Raw genomic sequence first — 13,099 nt, forward strand, 5'->3', positions numbered from 1 at the left:
AGACATCTAATGTTGTTTACAAGGAGATTTTCGACAAACTATAAATTTGTCTTAGATTTTCGTGATTTGATACACTATTCTATTTTTGTTTGTATTAGAACCTTATTTAAAGTAATTTATCTTTTATTTTAATTAATTTGTTCTTTCATTTTCCTTTCTCATTCGTCTTATAAATCTACTAATTTGATGCAACTAATATAACCACAATATTGACTATAATGTTACATTACGAAAAGCTATACTGGCAATAAGGATGAGCTAATAGAACATATAACAGAGAAGATTACCTTCTCTTATTTGTAAGGCGGGATTGACAATGCTTCTTATACCAGCTCTCCAACACTTTTTTAAAAGTATCACCTCACCTCATTACAAACACAACAACAAACATTTACAATTCTATTCACGACCATAATTTAAAGCTTATTTACAAACTAAAAGTATTGGAAACAGATATTATTACCTCACAAATTGTTGCAGGTTCAGGAAAAGTACAATTAAAATAAATCTAACCCTGCAAATGACAATACTATTATCGATCAATCACATTAAAAATAATAATTATAGTACAAATTAAAAAAACAATTATAGTGTTGGCAGTGTAAAATTGTCACCCAAAAAAAATCTGAAATATTCCTTTATATTCAGCAACAAAGTTAAAGATTTAATTACCATCCACTCCAAGCTTCAGTCCACATTAGTGGTTTGTTGGTTTGTTGGGCTTGAAATAATCACAGTAGAAATCATTGCATGTGTTTATCTATCAGCAATACATATGTAGAACCCGGAAAAACTAATCAGTTGATCCATCTATTAAAATACACTTTATGAAATCGCATTAGAAATTTGAAAGTGCCAAACTTCTGTTAATAACTCTATATAGTTTAAGAAGTCACATGAGAAAATCATCTTACCATTGGGTCAGGAGCATCATCTTCCTTGCACATCAACCACGGAACTCCAGAATTCAGACCAACTGCCATTTTTGCAGCCCAGTTTCTATAGGCTTCGCCTGCATCCCCAAATTCCTTATTTTCTGATCCGTATTCATTCTCAATCTGACATTACAGTTGATGTATGTGAGCATTTCACATATAAGTCAGTAAATCAGGAAAAACAAAACACAATCAAATTAATCACAAGTAACTTGTGAAATGTGAATACAATCAAAATCTAGCCAAAACAAACCCATTACTTCATAGTTGTGAGTTGTGACATCTTCAAAATAAAGCACCATCTATTCTACAATTTACACAATGAAAGAATTATTCTTTCCTTAATTAGCAAATCAACAAAAATATATTAAAAATCAATCACATAAATATATAGACGCCTAAAAATCAAATCTTTACTACACCCAACCAAACAAAATACCAGAATAAAACAATAAATAAACAAAAAATAATACAAAACACATGAAAATAATTAAATGATTACCTAAAACTCAAGCTAAAATACCATTTTCACACCAAAAATCAAATATTTTCTCCAATCACAAAACAAATTCAAACTAATACAATAATTAAACAAAATTAATACAAAACACATGAAAATAAACATAAAAAAATCAAAACTTTACTAAACCCAATCAAACAAAAATCAAAAGAATACAATAATTAACACAATAAATTAATACCCATTTAACTTAAACTCACATACAAGAATAAAATCAATCAAAAACACGATCTGGGTATTCTAATTTTTTTTGATCATATCTTAAACTACCTGAGGAGATTGATTCTAACTACTTTCACTATTTAACTATCATTTGTGTCAGTCTCACGATAATATTATCAAGAGACCGTCTCATATGAGAATTTGCGCAACTTCTGTGAAAAATAATGCCAGACATGAGATAGAATTATAGGACCTCCTCGAGATGCAAATAATCTCTCACTCTTCATCATCTGAACAATCTTCTGAGTGAAACCTTGCATTGCTTGCTGCACAATGAAAAAAAAAACACCCAAAAGAATAAAATGATCGTTTATTTAATCAAAAAGTCTCAATTGCTATAATAGCCCAGATCACGAAAAGTTTACTTCTTCCGTCCCAGTGAGAATACTTAAACAAAAATGCGAAATTTCAAACAACAAAAAGATAAAATCGTATATCAGAAAAAACTAACCTTGATCTACAATAATAACCTTAATATCAACAGATCCATCATTTTAGAAGATCTGGAGTTCCTATTCAACAACTTCCAACAACATGCAATAAAAAAAACAATTATAGTACAAATTAAAAAACGTGGATTGCTACTTTACCGGAATTAAAAAAAATAAAAAAAATAAAAAAAATAAAAAAAATAAAGACAAAATTGTATATCCGAAAAAACGAACCTTGATCTACAATAATAAATTAATAACCTTAATATCAACAGATCCATCATTTTAGAAGATCTGGAGTGCCTTTTCAACAACTTCCAACAACATGCAATAAAAAAAAAAAACAATATAGTACAAATTAAAAACAACTACTACTTTACCGAAATTAAAAAAAAAAAAAAAATAAAGACAAAATTATAGATCCGAAAAAACGAACCTTGATCTACAATAATAACATAATGAATCAACCATTTTCACGATTTTTATTGTCATTTTTCAATGATTTCGTAAATTAATGAAGAATTGTCGAATCTGGTTGAATAATCTTCAATCGTAAAGTGGTGACTGAGATGGATCGAGTTTGAGAACGAAGGATAGAAGAAGTTTGATCGAATTCATTAAGTTGATTTTGATGATGATTTAAGTGAAGGTTGAGGACGAGTGAAGGTTGAGGACGATATCAGAAGGGTGATGAAGAAGATGATATTGATTTTCATAATTTGATTGTAAAAAATGATTGTGTGTAATGAACTCTCGAGAATTATTTGTTTGGGCTGTTCAATTTGGGCTCTAACCACGACCCAATTTGAAATGAAAATGTTGCATACGTATGTCCGACCTCTAAACACGACACATAAACTGTTATTTTTTTTTGTTCTTTCAATTAAAAATTCATTATGAAAAGTTTTTTTTACTTAAAGTACTTAAATTTGTAAGTTATAATTTCCTTTTTCAACTATGTCTTAATTGTTTCATTTTAATCCCGTCTTACAACTTTTACTCCTATTAACATTATCATGTGTTATTTTATTAATTTACTTATCTTAAAGTTCTCAAATTTAAATGTTATAATTTCTGTATATATATTTTTAAATAGTACACATGTTCAGTAAATAAAATTGGTTATATAATTATTTTCACTACGCCCTCGGTTAATATTGTTTTTTACTACTCTTTTTTTTTTTAAGATTAAATTCATTATCTCTTTAATTTTATCAAACTCGAAACCGATCCCCAACTCGACCCGTTATGGACTCGATTCAATTTATAACCCGATTATTATTAAGCTCAATATCGATCAATTTGAAAGCGAATTACTGGTTACTCCTATTAACATTATCATATGCTATCTTATTAATTAATTTACATATCTTAAAGTTCTGAAATTTGAATGTTATAATTTATATTTTTATATTTTAATATTTTTAATGATATTATATTATTTCTTTTTTATTTTTAAAAAGTACACATGTTCAATAAATAGAATTGGTTATATAATAACTAAAATTTATAGTCATCTTTAGAAAAAAAATGTACACAAACCCGTGATTTTTCACGGGTGTTACACTAGTTATCTTTTTATTTTTATTTTTATTTTTATTTTTATTTGAGTTCAGTTCAGTTTAGTTCAATTCAGCTTCATTAAGTTCAGTTTAGTTCAGCTTCATTAAGTTCAGTTTAGTTCGAACAATTTCAGTCCAAAAGAACATGGCCTTAATGTAACAAAGAATTCTTTTCGAATCGATGAGTCGCCATCCGTGACATAAAAACACACAAACCGAAGTGTCGGACCCTAAATAGAACCTGGAGTGGTCGACCGATCGAGTCTGGACCCTCGTGGCCTTGTTCTTTTGTCTTGCAACTTTCCAAGTCGCATTATTTTCCCTTTTTCTTTAGTTTCCACAACCGACCAATCAAAATCAATCACTGCCGTAAAAAACTACGCATTACATTTCCTCCAAATTCTTTCATTTCTTTCTTATTTTTCCAATCAATCGTCAAATAATTTCTTCGCAATCACCAACAATGGCAACTTCTGACGATTCTTCCGACACTACGACCACCGCCGCCGCCGCCGATGAATCCACCACCGGCGACGGCGGAGATGAGGTTGCGGTGAACATACGGTGCTCTAATGGCTCCAAATTTACCGTAAAAACAAGGCTTGATTCATCTGTCCGAGATTTCAAGGTTGTTGTCGCACAGAATTCCGATGTTCCTGCCGAACAACAGCGATTGATTTACAAAGTTCGCATTTTAAAAGACGATCATACCCTAACTAGTTATGGTATTATTTCTCCCTCTTTTTTTTATTGTTTTTTTGTATTTTTTGTGATGTTTGGATATGATGATGTCGCGGATTATTCGTCGTCTGGATGATTTTCGCTTCGAATCGAGTTTTGATAGCTGGTTTGCGAACTGTGCGATTCGGCGATAGTATTTGGAAGAGTTTGTTTGATAATACTCACTCTGCCCCGATCAATTCTTTACGTTTGCTTTTGACACAATGGCCACTGATTTTGGAGAGGACATGCTTTATAAATAAATGACAAAAAGTGAAAAAAACAATTTAAATATGTGAAGGATTAAAACGAGATGCTAGAAAATGACTGAGATAGCAAAATAAGGAAAACGTAAAGTACTGACCGGGACGGAGAGGGTATGTTTGACCTTTGAACTGCTGATATGTTGGCAAACTCTTCATTTTAGTAGTTCTTGATTTTAAGCATTGGAAGGTTAGTTGATTGACAGTGAAGATGATGTTTTCCGGTTCATCTTAATTGGTGAGTGCAGGAATTTCTTGTGACTTATGGAGTAGGAGTATGGTGTGTTCTTGTAAATGTAATGATTGTGACACTTGATTGTTGACGAACTTTAATGACATTTTACTCGATAGTGATAAGAGCTTGCATCTACACTATGCTGTTTAGCCGTAGTAGCAATCTGCCAACTTTTTTAATAAAGAGACTACATTGGAGGAGTGCTTGGTATTGGTGCGTTTCAGACTTTCAGTGCCGTGTCTTGGGCCGAAATCATTGCCTTTTGAGGATAGTCTACATGTCAAATATGATGTAGAAGAATGATAATTCTGAATTCTGAGTAGTAGTCAACATTGTTCTTCAAAATGCATTGCTTAGACGTGAAGCACAGACTCAATCGTCTTTTTATCGTCTTATAATTCTTTCCGTGAAGAAAGGCTGTATACTGTGTTGTCTGGTATGGAACATTTGTGTTTCATTAGATGTCACGTTCTCACTTGTGCCGTGAAGTGAATAGGTTGAAATAAATTTGCTTATACCCCTGCTTTGGTTATGCGCGGTCAAAATCTCCTGTTTCTATTTTTTTAGGGTTTCAGCTTACAACAAAGGCAATCGACTCTTCTGTGTAACTAAGAACAAAATGCCAGGCAGTGGTCTCGTGACATCTAATCTTATGATTGTCCTTTTTTTTTTTTTTTTTGTAGTACCAGTAATCAACCAATTCATTTCAGTACTTGAATTTAATTTTCTTTTTCCTCATTGAATTTAGTACATTGAACTGCATTCATTGTCTTCGACATTCCTGTAGTATTCAGTTTAATTGTTTTCTGGTGAAATTTCCTCGATATTTTGTGGGCACACATTGATAAACTTCTCCCTATTCCTTGGAAGGTTTACAGGCAGATCATACAATTCATATGGTTCGTGGCTTTGCTTCGTCTGCTTCCACCACATCTTCTGGTGCTCCAAATTCTGGGACACCTGGCCAACTTCCACTGAAGCTGCACGTAGTGCGGCCCCTACTGAAGGGAGAGGTTTGGGAGGTCCTGGTCTTGAGTCAAACTTATTTCCTGGGCTTGGATTGGGTGGCCTTGGTGGGACAGGAGCTTCTGGTTTACTCGGAGCTGGAATTCCAGATTTTGGACAGATGCAACAACAACTTAACCAAAACCCAAACATAATGAGAGACATAATGAACATGCCTGCCTTCGAGAGGTTGATGAACAATCCAGATATTATGCGTAACCTTATTATGAATAACCCTCAAATGCAGGAGATCATTGATAGAAATCCCGAGCTTGCTCACATATTGAATGACCCTAGCATTCTCAGACAAACCCTTGAAACAGCTAGGAATCCTGAGCTCATACGCGAGATGATGCGCAACACTGATCGAGCAATGAGCAATATTGAATCTTCTCCCGAAGGATTTAATATGCTTAGGCGCATGTATGAGAATGTGCAAGAGCCTTTTCTGAATGCAACCACAATGGCCGCGGATTCAGGCAACAATCTGAATTCAAATCCGCTCGCCGCTGTTTTTGGGACTCAGGCAGCTACTGGTGGACAGCAGAGAGATGGGTCGAACAATCCATCTACTCCTGGATCTGATTCTGGTGCTCCAAACTCTAATCCTCTGCCAAACCCATGGAGCAATGTGCCTGGTTAGTTTCTTTCTTTTTTCCCTTTTCTTTTTCCCATTTACTCTCGTCGTGTTAGCTCTTCGGTTTTGGTTGCTTTCTATGTTTAGTTGCACTTAGGGCTGGATTAAGTATCTTGTAAAACCGCTGACGTGGCGCAACAATATTTCAGAAAAGTACTCTACAAGGCCTCTCCTTTACTCTCACAATTTCAGTCTTTCTCAGCCAATCACATTGCCATGTCAGCGGTGTCAAGTTATTGCCTTTTGAAACCAATTTTCTATAAAAAACGAGTAATTGCAATGCACATAATAACCGTGTGAAGTTAACCCAATTTTCCATAAAAAACGAGTAATTACAATGCACATTTTCTATAAAAAACGAGTAACTGCAATGCACATAAAAACCGTGTGAAATTATTGCCTTTTTAACCCAATTTTCCATAAAAAACGAGTAATTACAATGCACATATTAAACCGTGTGAAATTATTGCATTTTTAACCCAATTATCCATAAAAAACGACTGATTCAAATTCACATAAAACGTCTCCATTCTTCACCATTCAGATTTCAATTTTCCACAAAAAACACAATCATCACAATACCCATTGCAGTACCCAATTAAAAAAAAACCTATTTTAAAAAGCGAGACAATTAATAGACATGAAATTACACATTAAAAAAAAAAACAACCTATATAAATTACATATAAAACAACAAACAACATAAATTACACATAAAACCCTTAATCTACCCTATTAAAAAACCGTCAAAAAAAAAAACAGCCCATATAAATTACATATAAAACAACAAACAATATAAATTACACATAAAACTCTTACTCTACCCTATTAAAAAATCGGTCCATAAATCTTTATATTCTCCATAAACTTCTCGGAAATCACAGTTGCCATAAACCTCTTTATTTTCCTCTTAATTCCCCTTCACTTCCTCTTCATTCGTCCTCCATCTTTCAACCTGTAAAAAAATTTCTAAAAAGCTATTCTCAAAAATTTCTTCTCAATTTCTCAAATGGCCATGACAAATGTTCTTACTATTAGTCAACTCAAATACGGAGTTAGACTTACTCAAATGAATGTTAGGGTTGTTCACAAATGGTCTAGGCTAGAATTTAGCAACAAAAACAACAAAGATAATAAGAAGAAACTCGATGCCATTGAACTATTATTTGTTGATTCAGAGGTATGTCTATTTTCTTTTCAAAATATAGAGGTTGATTATGTATATAACCAAATTACTACCTTAGTTTTCAAAACCCTTCATCTACACAAGAAGGCCAAAAACCTTCATCTACACAAGAAATGCAAAAACCGACAGGAAGGGCAAAAACCGACAGGATAGGTACCGAAGAAGATCATTTGTAAAAACCTTCATCTACACAAGAAAAGCTAAATAAATGCACAACAGTGAAAACGTACCTTTACAATTCTTAAAATATCAGCATCATTAGTATTTTTTTTTTGTTAACAATTTTTTTTGGCAATTTTTATTATTACAGAATGAGGTTATCCAAGCAGCTATTCGGAAACAATTAATTTTCCATTTCGGATCACAACTGTCTGTTGGTGGGGTGTACACCATTCGCAACTCAACAGTAGATAACAACACCGGCCTAGACAAGGCAACCCCTCATCCATACCGTTTAAAGTTTGAGTATTCAACAAAAGTTCATTCCACAAATGATCCAACAATTCCAATAAGACTATCGATTTGCAAGTTGCAACGACATCTTGGAGGGTAAAATTCCCAATACACATTATATAGGTATGACTCTCCAAATTTAATATTTATCATCAATTTTTTTTTATTTTCGAGCTGCTGTTTTTTTTTTTTATAAAAAAATATTTCATTTTTTACCTTTGCAGATGTTATAGGAAAGCTATATGAAATTGGTCCGATAACAGAAACTCCAAACAAATATGCATGCCGTACTATTAAGCTTGAAGATTTTCAGTAACCCTCATCTCTATTTATCTTGAATTCGAAAATATTTCACCTTCATAAATTTTATATATCTTAAACTAAAATTTTTTTGTTTAAAATTTTAGGGGAACAAAGCTTTCATGCACATTATGGGATCTTTTCACGGTTCAAATACCCGATATCATTTCCAAACTTCCCAATCCAGAACAGTCAAAGGTCATTGTCATCCAATGTGTTCAAACAAAAAATATGAAGGTACTGTAATTCATACATTATATGATCAAAATAATTTTAATGTTGATATAAGACTCTAATATTGAACCTCTTATACTTAATTTTTTAGGTAATTGACGCCCAAACAACTTTCAACGCGTACGTGTGGAAAGACTTAACAAAATAAGTTAGCGTAAAGGAACCATAGAGTTCAGGTAACTGCCACAAAATCTTTGATTTCAAATTATTTTAATCATATAATAGTTGCTGGTAGTTAAAATTGTGGAAAAAAAATATAAAAGAGCGATACTTTTGCTCTCTTTGAGTTCTGGTATGTCGGGATTGACTTGAAAAACAGTAGCAGAGTTACCTGAACTCTATGGTTCCTTTACGCTATTGTTTTTTAAGTCAATCCCGACATACCAGAACTCAAAGAATTTGAGCAAAGGTATCACTCTTTTATATATATATTTTTTTTTTCACAATTTTAACTACCAGCCACTATTATATGATCAAAATAATTTGAAATCAAAGAATTTGTGGCAGTTACCTGAACTCTAGTTCCTTTACGCTAACTTATTTTGTTTAGTCTTTCCACACGTACGCGTTGAAAGTTGTTTGGACGCGCCAATTACCTAAAAAATTAAGTATAAGAGGTTCAATATTAGAGTCTTATATCAAGATTAAAATTATTTTGATCATATAATGTATGAGTTACAGTACCTTCGTATTTTTTTGTTTGAACACATTGGATGACAATGACCTTTGACTGTTCTGGATTGGGAAGTTTGGAAATGATATCGGGTATTTGAACCGTGAAAAGATCCCATAATGTGCATGAACGCTTTGTTCACCTAAAATTTTAAACAAAAAAATTTTAGTTTAAGATATATAAAATTTATGAAGGTGAAATATTTTCGAATTCAAGATAAATAGAGATGAGGGTTACTGAAAATCTTCAAGCTTAATAGTACGGCATGCATATTTGTTTGGAGTTTCTGTTATCGGACCAATTTCATATAGCTTTCCTATAACATCTGCAAAGGTAAAAAATGAAATATTTTTTTAAAAAAAAAACACAGTAGCTCGAAAATAAAAAAAAATTGATGATAAATATTAAATTTGTAGAGTCATACCTATATAATGTGTATTGGGAATTTTACCCTCCAATATGTCGTTGAAACTTGCAAATCAATATAGTCTTATTGGAATTGCTTGATCATTTGTGGAATGAACTTTTGTTGAATACTCAAACTTTAAACGGTATGGATGAGGGGTTGCCTTGTCTAGGCCGGTGTTGTTATCTACTGTTGAGTTGCGAATGGTGTACACCCCACCAACAGACAGTTGTGATCCGAAATGGGAAATTAATTGTTTCCGAATAGTTGCTTGGATAACCTCATTCTGTAATAATAAAAATTGTTAACAAAAAAAAAAAAAATTACTAATCATGTTGATATTTTAAGAATTGTAAAGGTACGTTTTCACTGTTGTGCATTTATGTAGCTTTTCTTGTGTAGATGAAGGTTTTTACAAATGATCTTCTTCCGTACCTATCCTGTCGGTTTTTGCATTTCTTGTGTAGATGAAGGTTTTTGGCCTTCTTGTGTAGATGAAGGGTTTTGAAAACTAAGGTAGTAATTTGGTTATATACATAATCAACCTCTATATTTTGAAAAGAAAATAGAAATACCTCTGAATCAACAAATAATAGTTCAATGGCATCGAGTTTCATCTTATTATCTTTGTTGTTTTTGTTGCTAAATTTTAGCCTGGACCATTTGTGAACAACCCTAACATTCATTTGAGTAAGTCTAACTCCATATTTGAGTTGACTAATAGTAAGAATATTTGTCATGGCCAATTGAGAAATTGAGAAGAAATTTTTGAGAATAGCTTTTTAGAAAATTTTTTACAGGTTGAAAGATGGAGGAAAGATGGAGAACGAATGAAGAGGAAGTGAAGGGGAATTAAGAGGAAAGATGGACCGATTTTTTAATAGGGTAGAGTAAGAGTTTTATGTGTAATTTATATTGTTTGTTGTTTTATATGGGCTGTTTTTTTAATAGGGTTTTATGTGTAATTTATGTTGTTTGTTGTTTTATATGTAATTTATATGGGCTGTTTTTTTTTAATGTGTAATTTCATGTCTATTAATTGTCTCGCTTTTAAAATAGGTTTTTTTTTTAATTGGGTACTGCAACGGGTATTGTGATGATTGTGTTTTTTGTGGAAAATTGAAATCTGAATGGTGAAGAATGGAGACGTTTTATGTGAATTTGAATCAGTCGTTTTTTATGGATAATTGGGTTGAAAATGCATTTCACACGGTTTAATATGTGCATTGTAATTACTCGTTTTTTATGGAAAATTGAGTTAAAAAGACAATAATTTCACACGGTTTTTATGTGCATTGCAATTACTCGTTTTTTATAGAAAATGTGCATTGTAATTACTCGTTTTTTATGGAAAATTGGGTTAATAAGACAATAACTTCATACGGTTATTATGTGCATTGCAATTACTCGTTTTTTATAGAAAATTGGTTTCAAAAGGCAATAACTTGACACCGCTGACATGGCAATGTGATTGGCTGAGAAAGACTGAAATTGTGAGAGTAAAGGAGAAGCCTTGTAGAGTACTTTTCTGAAATATTGTTGTGCCACGTCAGCGGTTTTACAAGATTCTTTTATAAGTAGGTGCTCCAAACTCTAATCCTCTGCCAAATATTGTTGCACCACACATGATGTTATAGTGTTTGATTTCACGCAAGTATTTCAAACACCTCCACATATCCAACGGCAAACATCAATTCAACAAAGTAAGGGTAAAACACCGTTGTATAACTCCCTAAATGGTATGTTTCTCAATTAAGGATTTCTATAAAAATAAGTACGTACCAATCACTCTGATTTTTATGTTACTAACTTATTTATTTATTTATTTATTTTTTTCCTCATTATCTTAAATTGACTAATTTTACTCAAACACTTCAACCGCATCCAAATATTCAAAGTCAGTTGTCAATTCAGCCACATAAGGGTAAATCACAATTGTATCAATCTCAAACTGGTATGTCTATCACTTTGTGAATTTGTTTTTAAATAAAGTATAGCTGTGAAAATGAAAAATTATTCTTTTTCGTTATCTGAATAATGTACTCAACAATTTTTGTTGTTTTAAAAAAGCACCAGATAGGACGAAAAATAAACTAATGGCAGCCTCTATAAGCAACTTTTGGAATGGTAATCGACTTACTAACTCTTTGAGAAAAAATCAACTTATAACTATTTGATTTTTTAATAACCCAAATGTGTACCTTAATTTTGTCTCATAGATTATAAGTTGGGAAAAGGTGTAAACGACTACCTACTTGCACAAACCTCAAGGAAACAACGGAAACAAAAATTGTCCGTCAAAAGATCCAATGCAAATTTGGTAGTTTTTACGGGCCATAATATTTATTTAACCCAACAACAACAGGCAGCAAAGTTAGCGAAGGAAAAGAGAAAGTTTATCTTACGTCAAAGAAGGATTGCTAAAAATTCTTCCAGCTAAAGAAACACAACTCCATCCAGCACTATCACATTTGGTAAATTTCATCAAAACCTTACACTTTATTCAAATAAAGGAAAAAAAATTAACATTTACAAAATTTATACATTTGTACAGATAATATTGAACAGCAACTTTCGGGGAATGAAAATGAGATCACCGATAACACTTCACTACAGCGGCATTTTGAAAAACAAAACATGATCCGAGATATAGCAAGGTATCTTTCATCAGCATATGAATCTTATGAAGCTAATAATCGTTTAAGAATGGAAGATGATGACCTTCAAGGTCATATTATTTTCATATTTCAAGCACAATTATTTTTCATTCTTTTCTATTGACATTTCTCTTTACTAACAGATCTTGAAGGATACGATGATATCGGGGACCCTATTTACACTTGCACTAAATGCGGAGCTCAGATGTGGTATGGTGAAAGGGATCGTATGGATAGCAAGCCCGTGGTGCCCTCTTTTACTATGTGTTGTAAAAATGGAATAGTAGAACTTCCGTTTATAAAAAAAACCTCCAAAGTTGTTATGTGATCTCTTAATGCGAAAACACCCCAAAAGTAAACATTTCATTGAGAACATACGTAGTTACAATAATATGTTTTCATTTACATCTATGGGTGGCAAAATAGATCATTCAGTGAATCGAGGTAGGGGTCCTTACACATTTAGAATAGGTGGGAAAAATACACATTTAATTGGAAGTTTCTTATCTAATAATGACGCACCGCCCAAATTTTCTCAACTTTATATTTACGACACCGAAGAGGAGTTCAAGCACAGGAAGAACGCTCTAAGGTTAGCCTTTTTTTTCTATTTCAAAGTTTTAGTCAATTTTTCTTCTATTTAATATTTTAATATTTAAC

The 13,099-nt window shown here is 32.3% G+C and overlaps 1 long non-coding RNA gene and 1 pseudogene across 1 annotated transcript; one reads left to right on the forward strand and one right to left on the reverse strand.

Annotated features, from left to right (window-relative positions):
* Positions 1-708: 708 nt before the first annotated feature.
* On the reverse strand, positions 709-1,945 carry LOC141611318 (uncharacterized). The gene is made up of 3 exons (XR_012528583.1): positions 1,871-1,945; positions 915-1,058; positions 709-760 (listed from the first exon to the last, which is right to left on the reverse strand). It is a non-coding gene; the product is annotated as an uncharacterized LOC141611318 (long non-coding RNA).
* Positions 1,946-3,916: 1,971 nt separating this feature from the next.
* On the forward strand, positions 3,917-12,887 carry LOC141611315 (ubiquitin domain-containing protein DSK2b-like; annotated as a pseudogene).
* The last annotated feature ends 212 nt before the right edge of the window (positions 12,888-13,099 follow it).

This window comes from Silene latifolia, chromosome 11 (genome assembly GCF_048544455.1).
Source record: "Silene latifolia isolate original U9 population chromosome 11, ASM4854445v1, whole genome shotgun sequence".
Classification (NCBI taxonomy): Eukaryota; Viridiplantae; Streptophyta; class Magnoliopsida; order Caryophyllales; family Caryophyllaceae; genus Silene; species Silene latifolia.